Here is a 19,671-nt window from a genome sequence, read left to right on the forward strand (position 1 = left end):
ACTGGTTGTGGAGTGTGTGTGAATGATGGACTGGACTGGTTGTGGAATGTGTGGAGGAGGATGGACTGGACTGGTTGTGGAATGTGTGGAGGAGGATGGACTGGACTGGTTGTGGAATGTGTGGAGGAGGATGGACTGGACTGGTTGTGGAGAGAGTGAAAGATGGACTGGACTGGTTGTGGAGAGTGTGGAGGAGGATGGACTGGACTGGTTGTGGAGAGAGTGGAGGAGGATGGACTGGACTGGTTGTGGAGAGAGTGGAGGAGGATGGACTGGACTGGTTGTGGAGAGAGTGGAGGAGGATGGACTGGACTGGTTGTGGAGAGAGTGGAGGAGGATGGACTGGACTGGTTGTGGAGAGTGTGTGGAGTAGGGTGGATTGGACTGGTTGTGGAGAGTGTGTGATCTTTGGAAGGAGAGATAGAAAATAGAATGTAATGCGTTGAGTATTTTAAGTTATTTAAAATCTGGGTAGTAAAAATTAGAGTGAGGGGTTGAAGATTAAGAGAGAACTGTTTAGTATGAAGAGTAAATGGGGAGATAGCTGTTACTGGAATGAGGTTGGTGGAATGTAGTGAGACTGAAGAGAGTAGGAGAATTATAATTGCTGGTGAATGAGGGGGAGATTTGTGAGACTGGATAGTGATTGTAGAGAGTAGAGAGATGGAGAAAGAGAGTCGAAATCATAAGATTGATAAGTGTGGATTAAAGTAAATAGACTTAAAGAGAGGGTAGATTAGAAAGACAAGAGGGATGGAGAAAGAAGAGTGGAGATATTGAGTGGTTGAAGAGAATAGTGAGATTTGTGATAGAATATGGAGAATAGAAAAAAAAATACCGTGAATTGAGCGAATGGAGTGAGAGGATGAAGTGTTGAGATAATAAAGAGCAATTATGGACAGTAGTCTGGAGTTAATCAGAGTTGTATATAGAGTATTGAAATAGGGTAGTGTGTAGAGCTTGGACAATGAGACGGGGTCACAGCCAAGTAGAAGAATATATATCTGTAATGAATGTTACTTCACTTCCAGAAGAAAAATTTTGAAAACATGATTCTTCAATAATAGTTAAAATTTTTAAATATTCATCCACTTTACAACATAGTCATCTACTAGAACGTTACAATTATATTTTTCTTACTAGCCGAGTTTAAAAAAAGGGTGTTAAAAAGCAGTAGGTCTAGTAGTACATGGCCAGTGTAACAATAGTCGTTAGTAAACATGGGATCTGAAACGAGTCGTTACTTCGATACAGGACGTTAAAGTATGTTTATAGGCTACCCGCAATAAACTTGATATGCGTTGACCTTAATCATTCATAAGTTGACATAGTAAAACAAACTGCTCAAAATGTTGGCCACCTACACATAAGCCAAAGTGCATACAACTGCGCTGCACAGATCGCACAATGTATTTACATTTAGCGGACGCAATGTTACCAGAAAATCACGATTCCTACAAGTAAAACTAACATAAGCTTATCTAAACGAGTCACATGCCTGTTACACGTGCTTGGAAATGATTTTCATTCACGCACACGTGCATTTGTATGCATGTTTGTACGTATATTAAATGTTACCTAGAAGTGATGTTATGAATTTATAGGGACATGAAAATTTTTTATCAGCATTAATGTTAGAAAAATATCACACGTCCAAAAAAAAAGAGCATCCATCTAATGTTACAATGTCTAATACACCAGAGTAGTGCAATGGACAAGGCCTTTGTGTAGAATGCACTACATATGATGTAATCGGGTGGAGCTTTCCAATGTCGCGCTTCTGCCAGCATGGCTTCTTTGCAGCAAGGGCAGCTCCAGGAAGATATTTCGGGAGGGGCTAGCGACACGCAGTTGCAAATCATGACTTTGGCCTGGGAATATTTTCAAAAGGCATGGTCTCAAATACTGAACTTAATTTGTTTCATAAAAGTTTTGATGGAAATAAATTAATATAACACAGCTATAAGAAAACATAAATATTGTCTAGAAGATAAAATGTGGGCTCTGTAGAAAGCGATCACCAACTTGGAGCCGCGCTTGATCTGTGACTGCTCTCTGCACGCGCGCCAAGGGGCAGATTTATCATGGACGAACCTGCGTCGCTTAACGTGCAGTAGTGTTACTGGCATGTGCTCCCTGGTGTGGCCTGAGCACCCTAGGGCCATACGTCACTTCATCGCGGCACGGAGGTGTCTGGGGAGAGGCTGAGGAGAGACATCCCAGCATCGACATCGGGACAACCCCTGGTCCATTCGGCAACCAGCAGCTGCCCTGCAACAGGTTGTGAGTGTGCCTACCCCGGGACACCCAGAGGGCTATCTGTCCGGGCTGGTCGCCCTGTCAGAGGGGCGACTCCCGGGACTCGCTCGAAAAGCCCCGAGCGCGCGCCAGGAACAGATTATTCCGACTTTACGGCCGGCATTCTCACGTTACCTTCCCATATATGCGCGCCATCAGGGTAGGATGGGAGTAGAATTCCAGTTCGCATTTTTATAAACATTCCAGAGCTTTAAGAAGAACAGAACTGTTAAGGATCACTCCCTGTTGTTGATCGGGAAGGTATTAAGAGCTTCGGCAATGACCAGCGGCTGGGGCCACCAACCCAGCATAGTCGCCGCCTCAGCCCCGTACCTCGCTCAGCTGGCCAGACAGTTGGCTGTGTCCTGAGCAGGGTGTCCACAAGGAAAAAATATTTCGTAACAAATTAGGCGAGAAAAAAGTACCAGATTTGAAAAAAAAAATACTAAATTATAATTTGTTATGATTTTACCATTTACGAAGTTATTATGACATTGCAATGCTCGAACATAAATATCACACCACACACACATACATTCCATAGTTACTGTAATATAATAATAAAGAAAAAAAGTAGTTCTAGATGTGAGCGTAAATGTACTAGACCACTAACAGTACTAGATCTAGTAGGAAAGTACTAACTGTGGACACCCTGGTCCTGAGCCCTGAGACTTGGTCAGCAGGGGCAGACGGACACTTGACGGCTCATCAGCGCCGCTCCCCGGTCTCCGAGTCACGGGCTAGCTGCTGTCCGACGCCGGCCGGGTGACGCCAGCGCCGCGACGCTATTCCTGAGTCATCTCGCCTTGTTCCCACGCCCTCCACCTCCCCTCTCCCCCGCGTGGTGACGTCACGGGAGCAGTACGCCACGCTCCCGACACGAGACTGCTGGAACCCCTTCAAGACGAGAGCGGTATTTGACGCCACCAGTTGGACGGTTATCGAGGAGTGTAGCGATGTAGCAAATTATTGGGACGGGCAGCCTTCATTTCACAGACGAGAGAGCCGCACCCGTAGTTCCCCGAAGTTTATATGATTTCACAGTATATTTAATGTAGCTATCCTAACCAAAATCAACCGTCCACAATGTTTTAAAGTATTTATAATGTAGCTAACGTAACCTAATTGACAATTAGTATCCTTTTATCAACACCGCCATATTTATTTACAATGAACAAAAAAAACCGAAGATGCACGATAGGGCGTTTGGCTCTCGTCTGTGAAAAGGCTTCCCGATTGGGACCCGAACTAAAACCTCTTCACACGCTCTGGCGAGCGGCCATTAGGCGCCTGTGTCGCTCACCTTCTCATCCCCGCAAGTATACTCAACACGACACTACTCGGCATTCGTACCAATCACCTGGTTGGGTCCACCGAGGGCTTTCCACCTAGAGGTTTCAACGTGGAGCAGTTATAGAAGAAATTCGTCGTGGTAACGCAATATGGCTTACGAGGTGTCAGGAATACATCGATAAAATTAAAAAAGCACTAGTTTCCCGATTTTGTAACCAAGCATGACCACACACTTATCTTCGACAGGGTTTCCTCCTTTTTTACATGCTTTATATTAGCTTCACCTGTATGTTTGTCTGTCCGTCTGTAACTCTTTCGACTAAGAGTGAGTGACTCATCACTGTAAAATGTCCCACCCATTTCATTACGTTCGTTAGCCGAGCGGTCTAAGGCGCGCGACTTCTGTGACGTCAGCTTTCGAATTCAGTGATCGTGGGTTCTACTCCCGGCCACGCCGAAAAAAAAAATGTTTTTTTTTTCCCCCGGTAAATTCTAATATTATATCCATACATCTAACTGCAAATGATTCGTAGAGACTTTACCATTTCTTTGTGACGTTGCAACTCCAAATAGTTATCTCAGATGGTAATAGGTAGTGTCGGTAACTCATTTCCCTATGATAATTATACATAAATATAGTTTAAAAAACTAAAAAAACATGCTTTTAAAGAATATCAAACTAAAAAGCTAAAAATAAATATAGTTTAAAAAACTAAAAAACATGCTTTTAAAGAATATCAAACTAAAAAGTTAAAAATAAATATAGTTTAAAAAACTAAAGAAACATGCTTTTAAAGATTATCAAACTAAAAAGTAAAAAATAATTTTAAAATTAAATTTATGACAATAGTATATAAGCAATACTAGTATAAATGAGAAAAAAGCATGGGGCGCTTAATATTAAAAAAATATGGCACAAAGCGCCTCAAGCTTTTTTCTCATTTATACTAGTATTGCTTATATACTATTGTCATAAATTTAAATTTAAAATTATTTTTTACTTTTTAGTTTGATAATCTTTAAAAGCATGTTTCTTTAGTTTTTTAAACTATATTTATTTGTTTGTATTCTTGCAGGTGAGCAAGCACAACAAGAGGAGCTTCGTAGAGTTCTTACATCGCACTGACCTCCCGCTGGGAAGAGATGTTGATTACACAAGTTTTCTGGTGTGAAAACAACCCAATATTCCCCACACGGCAGTAAACTAGTTAAGTCAACCAGGCAATCTTAGTTGAAAGTTGAATCAACCAAACCGCCTCGTCTGAAAGGGGCCTTAAACTTGCTCCCCCAACCGACTCGAGATGAAGCAGTTCCAACCAGTAATTCCCAGTAATTTGTAACAGTTCCATACTTAGTTCTAGTGTAGTCAACGTATTGAGATTTCACGTATTTGTTTTTCGCAGCAGTATAGACTACACTGCAGTAGGTATACACACACCACTACGGTCAGCGAATTTCAATCTTTTGGAGAAGGCTGCATTAGATTCAGCAACACCGCCTCGCTCTGTTAAATTTTTGGTACAGAATCATCCGCAGGATAAGGCCTATATGCACTTTTTCTACTATTCTTCCTAACTGAAGACGTGCACCTGTACCAGATAAAAAAAAAAAAAATCAGCGGTTCAATATTTATCTTGTACGGTGTCACTAAATATTGTCACTATTTAAAAATACAGTTTGTTCTACGTGTGTTCTTTCGAAGTTAAAAATTAGGTCTGTTAAAAATAGTTTTGACATAAATTCCGTAATGATCTCAAAGTGGGGGTGGTAACTTTTTTTTGAAGTGAAAACTTATATAGGAAGGTTTGGAAAGGGAGTAAATTCATGTACTAAGTCTTCATCGACATGGTCACGTGACGTGTTAATTTTTTTATATTTCAAGGATAAAACTTAATTTATTATATTTTTTAAGATAAAAGTTTTTAATTTAATCTTTATTTTCCAAGGTATGTTTAACGTTATTATGTGGTAGGCTACATAGTGCGAGTATTGGATATTTTTTAGTAGGTAGTTAAGTTGAGGTTATGTTTTTCTTTTGTTTATATATTTACGATGTGAATTTCTTCAAATGTCAGGTTATTGATTTATTAGATATAATGTTCATTATTTGTAGATATAAGTAAATAATTTTTTATTTCAATGAAAAAACTTAATTTCTTCTAGTTTTGAAGTTGTTATTGGTAGGGGCAAAAATTATGGGTTCGCGTCACCGACATGCTAGTGATATAATACCAAAATCATTATCTTGCGTACATTTGACGTAGAAATTATTTCATATTACACATTCAAAAAGAAAATGTTAAGTTTTCAGTTCTGTAGACAGTTCCCATGACTGACTTCTTTTTTATTGAGTGTACTTCGTGGCTAGGAAGTGGAGACACTTCACAGAGTGATCTCACGGCACGAATGTTCTCGAGGGCGGCGTTAAGAAGCACATGGCCACTTGTTTTGAGCTTCACCGCGGCGGGGGTGACTAGTCTTCTCACTCGCTCGGGTTCAACATACCTCTCTGCTCGCCCACACTTAGCACACTACACATAGTGTTTATCTCTCTCCCCCCCCCCCCCCCCAAACACTCTCTCTCCCCCCCTACCTCCTTACAATGTATAACCGCGCTTGGTTGAGGATCCTACAAACCAGCTTTCAGTAATCATACGTTGTCCCAAATTCCACAGTTCTCAAATGCAGTACCAAAAGCATGCGTATATTTCGATGACATTTAACAGAGTTCGTAAACAACTTCATGTGCATGTCGTAAGTGGCTGGCAGGCTGGCTGGACTCTGGCTGTCTGGACTCTGGCTGGCTGGACTCTGGCTGGCTGGACTCTGGCTGGCTGGACTCTGGCTGGCTGGACTCTGGCTGGCTGGACTCTGGCTGGCTGGACTCTGGCTGGCTGGACTCTGGCTGGCTGGACTCTGGCTGGCTGGACTCTGGCTGGCTGGACTCTGGCTGGCTGGACTCTGGCTGGCTGGACTCTGGCTGGCTGGACTCTGGCTGGCTGGACTCTGGCTGGCTGGACTCTGGCTGGCTGGACTCTGGCTGGCTGGACTCTGGCTGGCTGGACTCTGGCTGGCTGGACTCTGGCTGGCTGGACTCTGGCTGGCTGGACTCTGGGTGGCTGGACTCTGGGTGGCTGGACTCTGGCTGGCTGGACTCTGGCTGGCTGGACTCTGGCTGGCTGGACTCTGGCTGGCTGGACTCTGGCTGGCTGGACTCTGGCTGGCTGGACTCTGGCTGGCTGGACTCTGGCTGGCTGGACTCTGGCTGGCTGGACTCTGGCTGGCTGGACTCTGGCTGGCTGGACTCTGGCTGGCTGGACTCTGGCTGGCTGGACTCTGGCTGGCTGGACTCTGGCTGGCTGGACTCTGGCTGGCTGGACTCTGGCTGGCTGGACTCTGGCTGGCTGGACTCTGGCTGGCTGGACTCTGGCTGGCTGGACTCTGGCTGGCTGGACTCTGGCTGGCTGGACTCTGGCTGGCTGGACTCTGGCTGGCTGGACTCTGGCTGGCTGGACTCTGGCTGGCTGGACTCTGGCTGGCTGGACTCTGGCTGGCTGGACTCTGGCTGGCTGGACTCTGGCTGGCTGGACTCTGGCTGGCTGGACTCTGGCTGGCTGGACTCTGGCTGGCTGGACTCTGGCTGGCTGGACTCTGGCTGGCTGGACTCTGGCTGGCTGGACTCTGGCTGGCTGGACTCTGGCTGGCTGGACTCTGGCTGGCTGGACTCTGGCTGGCTGGACTCTGGCTGGCTGGACTCTGGCTGGCTGGACTCTGGCTGGCTGGACTCTGGCTGGCTGGACTCTGGCTGGCTGGACTCTGGCTGGCTGGACTCTGGCTGGCTGGACTCTGGCTGGCTGGACTCTGGCTGGCTGGCTGGACTCTGGCTGGCTGGCTGGACTCTGGCTGGCTGGCTGGACTCTGGCTGGCTGGCTGGACTCTGGCTGGCTGGCTGGACTCTGGCTGGCTGGCTGGACTCTGGCTGGCTGGCTGGACTCTGGCTGGCTGGCTGGACTCTGGCTGGCTGGCTGGACTCTGGCTGGCTGGCTGGACTCTGGCTGGCTGGCTGGACTCTGGCTGGCTGGCTGGACTCTGGCTGGCTGGCTGGACTCTGGCTGGCTGGCTGGACTCTGGCTGGCTGGCTGGACTCTGGCTGGCTGGCTGGACTCTGGCTGGCTGGCTGGACTCTGGCTGGCTGGCTGGACTCTGGCTGGCTGGCTGGACTCTGGCTGGCTGGCTGGACTCTGGCTGGCTGGCTGGACTCTGGCTGGCTGGCTGGACTCTGGCTGGCTGGCTGGACTCTGGCTGGCTGGCTGGACTCTGGCTGGCTGGCTGGACTCTGGCTGGCTGGCTGGACTCTGGCTGGCTGGCTGGACTCTGGCTGGCTGGCTGGACTCTGGCTGGCTGGCTGGACTCTGGACTCTGGCTGGCTGGCTGGACTCTGGACTCTGGCTGGCTGGCTGGACTCTGGACTCTGGCTGGACTCTGGACTCTGGCTGGCTGGCTGGACTCTGGCTGGCTGGCTGGACTCTGGCTGGCTGGCTGGACTCTGGCTGGCTGGCTGGACTCTGGCTGGCTGGCTGGACTCTGGCTGGCTGGCTGGACTCTGGCTGGCTGGACTCTGGCTGGCTGGACTCTGGCTGGCTGGACTCTGGCTGGATGGACTCTGGCTGGATGGACTCTGGCTGGATGGACTCTGGCTGGCTGGACTCTGGCTGGCTGGACTCTGGCTGGCTGGACTCTGGCTGGCTGGACTCTGGCTGGCTGGACTCTGGCTGGCTGGACTCTGGCTGGATGGACTCTGGCTGGCTGGATGCTGGCTGGACTGACTCTGGCCGGCTGGACGCTGGCTGGACTGACTCTGGCCGGACGGACTGACTCTTGCCGGACGGACTGACTCTGGCCGGACGGACTGACTCTTGCCGGACGGACTGACTCTGGCCGGACGGACTGACTCTGGCCGGACGGACTGACTCTGGCCGGCTGGACGGACTGACTCTGGCCGGCTGGACGGTCTCTGGCCGGACGGACTGACTCTGGCCGGACGGACTGACTCTGGCCGGACGGACTGACTCTGGCCGGCTGGACGGCCGGCCGGACGGACGGACTGACTCTGGCCGGCTGGACGGCCGGCCGGACGGACGGACGGACTCTGGCCGGACGGACTGACTCTGGCCGGCTGGCCGGCCGGATGGACGGACGGACTCTGGCCGGACGGACTGACTCTGGCAGGCTGGCTGGACGACTCTGGCCGGCTGGCTGGACGGACTGACTCTGGCTGGCTGGCTGGACGGACTGACTCTGGCCGGCCGGCTGGCCGGACGGACGGAAGGACTCTGGCCGGACGGACTGACTCTGGCCGGCCGGCCGGCCGGACGGACGGACTCTGGCCGGACGGACTGACTCTGGCCGGCTGGACGGCTGGCCGGACGGACGGACGGACTCTGGCCGGACGGACTGACTCTGGCCGGCTGGACGGCTGGCCGGACGGACGGACTCTGGCCGGACGGACTGACTCTGGCTGGCTGGCTGGACTGACTCTGGCTGGCTGGCTGGACTGACTCTTGCTGGCTGGACGGACTGACTCTGGCCGGCTGGCTGGCTGGACTGACTCTGGCTGGCTGGCTGGCTGGCTGGACTGACTCTGGCTGGCTGGCTGGACTGACTGGCTGGCTGGCTGGCTGGCTGGCTGGCTGGACTGGCTGGCTGGCTGGCTGGCTGGCTGGCTGGCTGGACGGACTGACGCTGGCTGGACGGACTGACTCTGGCCGGCCGGACGGACGGACGGACTGACTCTGGCCGGACGGACGGACGGACTGACTCTGGCCGGCCGGACGGACGGACTGACTCTGGCCGGCCGGACGGACGGACTGACTCTGGCCGGCTGGCCGGCCGGACGGACGGACGGACACTGGCCGGACGTACTGACTCTGGCCGGCTGGCCGGCCGGACGGACGGACGGACTCTGGCCGGACGGACTGACTCTGGCCGGCTGGCCGGCCGGACGGACGGACGGACTCTGGCCGGACGGACTGACTCTGGCCGGCTGGCCGGACGGACGGACGGACTGACTCTGGCCGGACGGACTGACTCTGGCCGGCTGGCCGGACGGACGGACGGACTGACTCTGGCCGGACGGACTTACTCTGGCCGGCTTGCCGGCCGGACGGACGGACGGACGGACTCTGGCCGGACGTACTGACTCTGGCCGGCTGGCTGGCCGGACGGACGGACGGACTCTGGCCGGACGGACTGACTCTGGCCGGCCGGACTGACTCTGACTCTGGCTGGCTGGCCGGCCGGACGGACGGACGGACTGAAGGACTCTGGCCGGCTGGCCGGACGGACGGACTCTGGCTGGCCGGCTGGCTGGCCGGCCGGCCGGCCGGACGGACTGACTCTGGCCGGACGGACGGACTCTACACAATATTAAGAAAGAGCGATCAAATTATCTCAATATTTAAGTATATATTTTTTTCAAATATGACCCCATAGCATCTGTGAGGACGCATTGTTCCCCGTGCTATCACGGAGCTTTATCCTGACCCACGTGACCTCCGGTTCAAGGCGGAAGTATGGGTTCAGCTACAGTGTCTCTTGCCTAGATTGCGGAACATAAAAAATTAATGACTGATTGCCAAATTCTTAATACCTTACCTTATCTATCAAATTCTTTTTTGTATATCATTAGTTATTAAAATTAGTTTAAATATATTTTCAATCTTTAACCTTTTTTTTCTAATACCTTTAAAATAGTGTCTTATGACAGCATTATTACAATATATAGAATAAACAAATAAATTTTAAATTCCAATTATTAGGTTTTTCACTGGAGAAATCTTTTTGAAATATTTGGTCTCTATAATGTACTATGGTCAGAGAGTGTTGAAATTATTATACGACGTTTTGATTGGAATAATAATGTTGAAATCTAGATGGCATTTATAGTTACGTAGGTATTTACTATCAAATTATTATCTTGCTCAAAGAAAGAACTTTTTCAAAACAGCTTATTCCAAATTTTTCCCTTAAAAATATTTTTTGTAATTATTAATTTTTTTTAAATTCTTTAGTAATTTGGTGTCTGCAATAATTGTGCTCTTCGGGCACAGCTGGCAATAGAGAATCGAAACCAGGACAGTGTTAATAGCGGATATATGGCATTGGAAATTGAGAGAGCAAATGCACCAAGGGTGAGACGTGCCATACACACTTATACTGTTCTTAATAGGCATTTATTTAAACTTTTATCTTATTGATATAAACCCCGAGGGGTATGCAAGAAGAAATTTCTTTTCTATATTTGATTCTGCTTAACATTATTAACCACTACATTCTCTTAATTATTATTTTTGTTTAAAAGCATCATTCCTTAATATACATATATTTTATAATTATTTATATAGATTATATTATAAATCATAAAATTCGATTATATGTATGTATATATTTAAGCAACGCATATTTGCTTATGTAAATTTCCGTTAGTCAAATCCGTTTTAAAGCCGGTCCGCATATAATCCATTTTAAAAAAACACATTTAAACTTGCTCCGTTGGTTCGATTACCATGCACAGGAAGAACCACCAAGAAACCTATGCAGGATGTTCTGTTTATCTTTATATAGGAACTTTTCTTCATTCTTTCTGCTGTATTAGGTACTTCCTTCTATCCTAAACAGATTCATATTCTTTTATTACAGGAACTTGTGAGAGATTCAACTTTTCCTCTCAATATTACATCAGCTTCGCAAATACAATTACAATTTCTTGTCCCTTCTGCGATCAGATCTACTTGATAATCTTCCAGTCAAGCTAGTCATCTAAGCCAGATGATCTGGAAATGTTTGAGGAGGGGGGGGAGGGGGGGTGCCGCTTGTCCCGGACAAGGCCTTCAGACCCGCCGTCGATGCCAGCCGCCCTCTGCGCCAGGCCCGAGATGCAGGCGCCTTGCACGCTCCACGGAGAATCAGCGAAGATAACTCATGCATAAATCACAACATGACCTTATCGTGGCCTTATCACCATGTCCCGACAGCTTTCAGTCGCATCCCTACAATTGCGCTTCTGCGGAGTTGATCTGGACTCAAGGAAAGTCGTACACCACCGGCTGGGATTTGGTAAATTTTGTTATAATTTTTGTTCTGAAACTATTTGTCATGTATATTGAAGACGCGAGTTCATCTTCTTCAAAAAAAAATATTTATAATTTTGACGTCCTGCATTAATACACTTCTAACCGCCGAGAGAAAAAAAAACTAGTTTTAAAACTTTTAGAACATATTTTAATCAAACTATGTTTTTATACTTAGAGAATCATATTAAATCTTTTTAATGTTTATTCTATGTAATCCAAACCTTTGCTCCATAAAACAACTTTTAGAATTAATTATGTTCTTAAACTGTTCAAATAAAAGTATTTTAAATTTTTTTGATACATAAAATTTAAATGAGACAATAAAAGACGTCTTGAATGGTTTTTCGTATGGTGGCCATTGATTCAAGAGTTATTTTTGGACACACGCTATTGTTGGTTGCACTGTCTGTCACGAGAAACCTCAATACGGACACAAAGTGAAAATCACAAAAAAAAAAAAAAAAAAAAAAAAAGTTAATACAAATACACAGAAAACGTCCAAAATAAGCCGATATATTTCAACACAGACGGACAAAGTAGGCTAAAATAACGGCAGTAGTAACTACAGTAAATAAAAACAAATAAACGATCTAGTTCAATACAACGACAAAGAGGTGAACCCAACGATGAAACTGAAGTTATTAAAATAAACAGATCGTCAAATAATGCTGAAAAATGGTAGAATTTTAAATTTTATATATTTTAAGTTTAGTAAACATGTATTTAAATAAATAATTTTTTTTGGACCCTATAATTTCCAATTTAATATAATAGTACTTGATTTAACTACACTTTATAGCAAATGTAACACTGAGGTTACAATGAAAAACTCTCTTCCCAGGTGAAATAAGAAACAAGATTTGATCACACGAATAAGTATTTGGATTAGCGGAAAAATGATTTTTGGTTATAGCAATATCCTTTTGTTGGAATTTTAATGGATTTAAGATTTCTATAATTGTTAGAAAATTTGACATCAGCAATATACTGAAAAATCTAGTATTTAAGTTTTTTATCCCATTTTAGTCATTTATATATATATATATACACACACATATATGTATATATACATATATATATAACCACATATATGTATATATATATATATATACACATATATGTATATATATACATATATATACATATATATACACACATATGTATATATATACATATATATACATATATATACACACATATGTATATATATACATATTTATAAACGTCTATGAGTATTACGTAAATCACTTTAATTGCTAAAGAATGATATTTCCAAACTAGCAAATGAAATAATAAAAACGCCATTTTTTGCATTTTCCTAGTTTGTTTCTTTAACTGTAATTAAATGTTATTGCAACAATGTACGGTTAAAATTTGTGCTCATGTGCCATACATGATGGGTTTATTCGTTAATATTCCTTAATTCAAGGTTACAATTTGTTGGAACATATTCGAGAAAAAATACATTGCGAATCACTTATAAGAAGACCTTAACGTTTTGAAAAAGAAATTGTTGCACCCTCTTTTTTTACATCAATTTAGAAAAAATAATAATTAGCTTACAGTCCAGTGTAAAATGGTGACGTAATTCAAATGTGAAAATTGTTTTTAATAACGACCGATTCCGGCATACATGTGGGAAATTTTTTTCTTTCCAGAGCAAATCTTTAATTAAACGGTACGAAAAGAAAGTAACTTTCTTTCTCTTTCGAGGACGCGCTAATTCAAGCCATGTCCAGAGATCTACTCCACAAGCAAACTAGTTGATAGTTCCGGTCCGAAGCCGTGGCTGATTTACGACCGGCGCTCAGCCGGGCCGGGAGATGGAGTGCAGGAGAGTTGTTTTCGGAAGACGTCCAGTTCGCCCTCCAACCCGGGAAGCCTTCTTTTCACAGACGAGAGAGCCAAACGCCCGATCGTGCATCTTCGGTTTTTTTTGTTCATTGTAAATAAATATGGCGGTGTTGATAAAAGGAAAGACCATAAACAAGGCAACGGTATTATTTGTACGCCCGCCATATTTTTCGTTTGCCGTGTGTCCGTGAATGTTTGTTTTGGACAACTCATGACAACTAATGGTCAATTAGGTTAGGTTAGCTACATTATAAATACTTTAAAACATTGCGGACGGTTGATATGGTTAATGTAGCTACATTAAAGATACTGTGAAATCATGTAAACGGTTTCCTAGCGCTTGATGGCTACATATTAAAAGGTTATTTGCTAAGCAACCATAAAATGATTTTACAGTATTTTTAATATTACCTAATACAACCAGCCGTCCACAATGTTTTAAAGTATTTATACATAAGGTAGCCTACCTATCCTAATCGACAGCAAAATTTAATGCCACACCGGTTTACACAATGAGATAGAACGGCGTTATGACGTATGAGTAAGCTACATCCCAAATAAATACACCTGTTGTGGTACGGGGGGGAAAAAAAGCGAGCATGAACTTCGGGGAACTTCGGGTGTGGCTCTCTCGTTTGTGAAATGAAGGCTTCCCCGCCAACCCGGTCACGTCAGGACAACACTCACACCCAGGGGCGACGCATGTTCGGGTCGACGGTAGCCGCCGGCGAACTGCGCTCTCTCGGCCTCGAGAACCACCTGTGATTTCAAACAGACTTTATTTTAAAAAATTGGTTGTCTGTAAAGTCAGTTTACGGACGATAGTTTAACGTGACAACGTCATAACAAAACATTGATGAAATGATTGCATAGTTTTTATGAATAAAATTGGATCATTTTTATTTTATTAATAAAAGAATAAATACTTGAAATTATACTAGTAATCAGATTTTTAAAATGCAAGAATAATTAACCTTTATTGCCGAAATTGTTGTTGTAATAAGCAATGAAAACCACATTAACTTTTCACTTCACTTTATAACCAGTCGACGAAACAGTTCACGTGTAGATGTAAGTTGTGTGCTGCCGCTGTCTTTCTTCTCCTCGGACGTATAGGCCAATCGAGTGGAAGAGATATATGCGGCGCAAGCGTACAATGAGCGTAACGGGACACAGCGTAACGGGACACAACGTAACGGGACAATGTGCGTAACGGGACACTTTTTTGTGCGTGCAGCCGGCGTTCATCGATTTATTAGATGTTGTCACGTCAAAATTAGCTGTTAAATTTTTCATCTTCTAAAACTAGAAACATAGCATTTCGAATCCTACAAGTAAATACTCGTGGAACTTACTAATTAAATAGTCTATCTGAACCACAAAAAAAATATTGTTATCTTCAAAACTAAGATGAACATGATTCAAAATGTTATTCTTTTACACGTAATAGCTGGTTACTCTGTTCGTCATATAGACCCCAATAATCGACAAAAAAGGATGAATACGCAAACACACAGAAAGCAAGATAAAACATTGTCAATGTCAAGAGTTAAATAAATAGATAAAACAGGTAATTCTGTAGAAGAAAGTATTTAGAAAAAAACTTATGCACATTTGCAAAAATTACAGTAAAAAAGACAAAAAAAAACTACCTTCTACAACAGACACTGACGAACGCAACGATGATAGAGATAATCTGGAGAACAAAATAACACATGAGACGCACAGGTGAGACCAGCGATGTGACTAAAATTATTTTATGAAGACCATTAAAACGACGACCGCACAATGCTGTGTTTTGCTTTTTAAATCGGCTTTTTTTTATTGTAAAAATAATTAAAAGAACGTATTCTAAACACTGCGTCCCAAAGCATTGTGATAGAATATGTAGCTACCCCATTTTTCGTACACCGCTACAATGAACTATTTTGGCAACTACTACGTATCCAAAGAATTTCCTCGAAACTAATAATAGAACTGCAGAATTTGCGTCAATGTATGATGACGGTCTGGATTCTAAAATGTGCGTAAGGAATGTTTATAATAAGTACTTGCATAGACTTGACCTTAAAAAATTTATAACAAATGGCATTTGTCCTTTGTCGACATTTGTTAAAGAACACAAAATTCAATTACTATATTGTTACGAGGCTGCTAGAGACGAGGCCAGCCTGCAGGATTCCTAAAGAGTCCCCCCCCCCCTTCCTGAATGATGCAGGTAGTGCTCGTCCCTCCACTCTCCGTCCTCTTACAACTACAAGGATCTTTCATTAGTGGGCTCCTTATCGTCACTATTACCTACAGCACAGTAAATGAAACAGAAACATTAATGCAAAATTACAGATGTTTGTAAATTAGTGCATTTACATTAAAAATACTGTTTCTCTACAAAAAAATGTGTTCGCAGTAATATTGGGTTCGGATTCTCACACCGGGCATTTACGCTTTGTGTTGTCCCAGAAACTAAAAAAAGTTAATTATTTGTAAACCGTTTTCTGAATAGGTTTTCAGTTTTAAATGCGCACGTTAATAGGTTAATAAAATTAAATATGTATTTTAATTGAATATTGTATTATCTTTTCCATAGTTTGAAGAAACTATGCTTGAATGAAACATCAATTAAAATATACAATTATGCGCCAATTTTCGTAAGAAATACTCAAGTGTTATCTAAAAAAAATGTATTTCATATAAGCATAAATAACCATAGACATGTGTTGTACAAAGTTGCAATACATATCTTGTTGTATTAAAAAGGCTATTTCTTTGGCAAATGGTTTCCAAAGAATCTTGTATAAACGTACAGAATATTTTCTTCATATAAGATATGTAGTTTTTAATATTGTATAATATTTATTAATGTAGGCCTATATATATTAATATGATGTATTATAATGTAATACTTATATATATAAAGTTTTCATTTGAAGCGTGTCAGATAGACCCGTGATCCAATGACAACGGTCATTAAAGTGTAAAAAAATCGGCACTACAGACTGTCGTCAAATAACAACTTGAATGCACGCTGGCAGGTCGCTGCTAACAAACACGCAATGCCACTTGCACGACAGCAGCAGAGATACCGCCCCTAGCCGCGGGACGCATGAAGGCTTCCACTCACTGCCACATCGCGACACGAAGTGCTTTCACCGCGGCTCCCATCAGCACGAACCCTGCCATTTCGCGCTGTAGGTTTGGCAACACTGCACCCGAACAGCACGCACTTGTCTGTCGTGACCAGTTCTCCGCCACTGGAAACTGAACTCTCCGGAGACAGGGCGTTTACACAACGTGCGTAGGATTAAACATTGTATTTGACCTGAAATGAAGTTAAGTCAGTGACCAAAATACGAATTTTTTTTCCCAGTGTGTTTCTTGGAAAACGTTAAAGTAGTAAGTAAATGAGGCTCCTGCACCAGGGTTCAGTGTGTGGAGCCTGGAGCCGACCGCCATCTTGTATTTGTGACGTCACGGCAGCCATATTGGATGACCTTGACCTTGGTGGCCATCTTGGATCCACCGTTTTGTTTTGTCGAACATTCCACCATTTTTTATTATGTCACCGTTGCAATTTCCGTTACAGCTGCCATCTTGAAAATCTTTATTAACCGATTTTAATGAAAAAAATTTAAAATTTATAAAAAATTCAATTAATAAAATTTTAATATTTTATTTACAAAACATACACAGATATGGAGCTCGGAGTCCTCGGTTCTAACCCGGTGAGGGCAAAAATAAAACAAAAATGGCAACCGATCCTTCCCTCATGGTGGCTGCTGGCAGACTGACCACCCACCACTTATGTCAAAGTGTATATATATAATATATATAATATATATAATATATATATATATATCGTCAGCTAATATGACGTAATGTCTGCCATCTAGAAAATCCGTAATTTTAATACTATAAAATCGGGAAAAATTAAAAAAATGATAAAAAATATTTATTAATCATATTTTAATAAAAATATTTAAAAACCACCGTTGCACTTTTCGCTACGGCCGCCATATTTGAAAACTATTTTTTATGGTAGAAATTTGGAAAAAATTTCAAAAATTGTAATAAATTATTATTAATAACATTTTAATAAAATACTATTTAAAATGCACTTAGGCCTTAAGTCCTTGGTTCGAACCCGGTAAACACCAAAAAAAAGTCGTTAGATCCTTCTTCCACGGAAGCCACCTGCAGACTGACCTCCCACCACTGTCAAGGTATATATCATCAGTCAGTATGACTTAATGTCCGCCATATTGTTTTAGTTTGCTGGAAGACATCTTGTTTTTGGCTCCTAGAGTGCTCTGATGTCATGTTAGTGTAATTTTTACCCGCTAGAGTGCAGCAATAATTATTTATTATTACTGTGGCAACCGCCATATTGACATTTGGATGCAATCTTGGACTTGTGTAATTATTCAGCTATAAATTCGGGAATAATTCCAAAATCCATTAAATAAATTTGCTATCAATATATACTGATTTTTTCTGTCCTTGGTTTGATTCCTGGACGATGCAAAAAAAATTATGTAAAAATTTCAATAAATCACATTCAAAATCCTAAGAGGCTTAAAATCCTTTACTACCAGCCTCCAGTAAGCTGTTTTCTCTCTCATATTGGAAATTTGTATTTATTGACCCATAAATTTATAAAAAAAAGCTTTATTTCATAAAAAAATTCACATTAATTTACATATTGAATCGATACTTTGTTCGATACTTGGACAATGAACAAAATGAATTAATTTCAGGTCAGAGAAAATAACACAGCAAGTTCTTTTAAATACAAAAATTTTATTACATAAATTCTACACTACTAAAAGTACAAAAAAAAAAGGCAAATTATTATAGTCTTGAGCATTTCTCGATTTTCGCATCTGCTATCCACGAATTTAAGCGAGGTGAAAAGCCCCACCACTTGACGTAGGATCGCCCATTTCTTCGTTTTATAATATTCTCCACCAAGTTCGTATCGGGATACAACGTAGGCTGAATCTCTTTGGCATAGAATCCGCCACGAATAGGTTTGTGGTCCAAATCTTCGAGGTAGTAGGTCCTAGGCTCTGATTCAAGAACATGGGTCACATGGAAAAGTTCGGAACTCCAGTTCGCAGTGAAACCTTTCTCGAATATACCTTTCTGCTTGGAGATTCGCACAATGTCACCGACGTTAGCTTTAAGCTTTCGTGGATCTTTCTTCCTTGTGTTGGAAAACACTGTTCGAAGCAGGCGATTGTCCTTGACGTCCTTTGGCTTCATTTTCGTGGTAGAATGCACTGTGGAATTATACATTGGCGTAGCTGTGTTCATAAAGTTGGGGGGGGGGGGGGGGGGAGACAAATGATTTTGATGTCATGTAAACCCATTCCCCTCTTACTAAGACGGGGGTCCGGGGTTCCTCCACCGGAAAATTTTGATTTTAAAAGTGCAAAATAGCACTTTTTAAGCAGTTTTTGTATCTAACCATTGGATACATCGATGTTAAAATTATTATTGTTTCCTTAAGATAAAAGTTGATGAGTGAAGAAATTTCAAATAAAGTTGGGCAGAATAATATTATAAAATAAAAATATCACGGTCTAGAAAGTTGTGGGGGGGGGGGGCAGATGTTATCCAACAATATGTTGGCAAAAATTAGATTCGTACTCTAGATCCTCTTCAAGATGCAAACCCTCTAGGGGTATACTTGAAGAATTTAATTCTTATTAATTCTTTAATTCAGAAAGTGTTTTCTTCTTCCTTTATTCTAATAAGTATTGGGTTTTTCTTGGGTTTTAACTTTTTCTTCTATGCTAATAATATATATAAATAAATATAATAATAATACTAGTAATAATAATAATTTAATGAATTCTTGGTTTTTCTTTTTAGGAGTGAAATATAGGACTCCTCAATTCATAACATAACATAACATAGAATAAAATATATATTTGTTACTATATAGTTATAGAAATGAATATAATGTGATTAAATAATTATGATTATACATTATTATAATAATAATCTTTAATAACTTCGAAAATTCCAAAGTTCCTCTTCTAAATTCCTCTTCTTAATCCTCTTCGGATTCATCTTCGCTATCTTCTTCAGT

The sequence above is a fragment of the Bacillus rossius genome, chromosome 13 (genome assembly GCF_032445375.1).
Source record: "Bacillus rossius redtenbacheri isolate Brsri chromosome 13, Brsri_v3, whole genome shotgun sequence".
NCBI classification, from domain to species: domain Eukaryota; kingdom Metazoa; phylum Arthropoda; class Insecta; order Phasmatodea; family Bacillidae; genus Bacillus; species Bacillus rossius.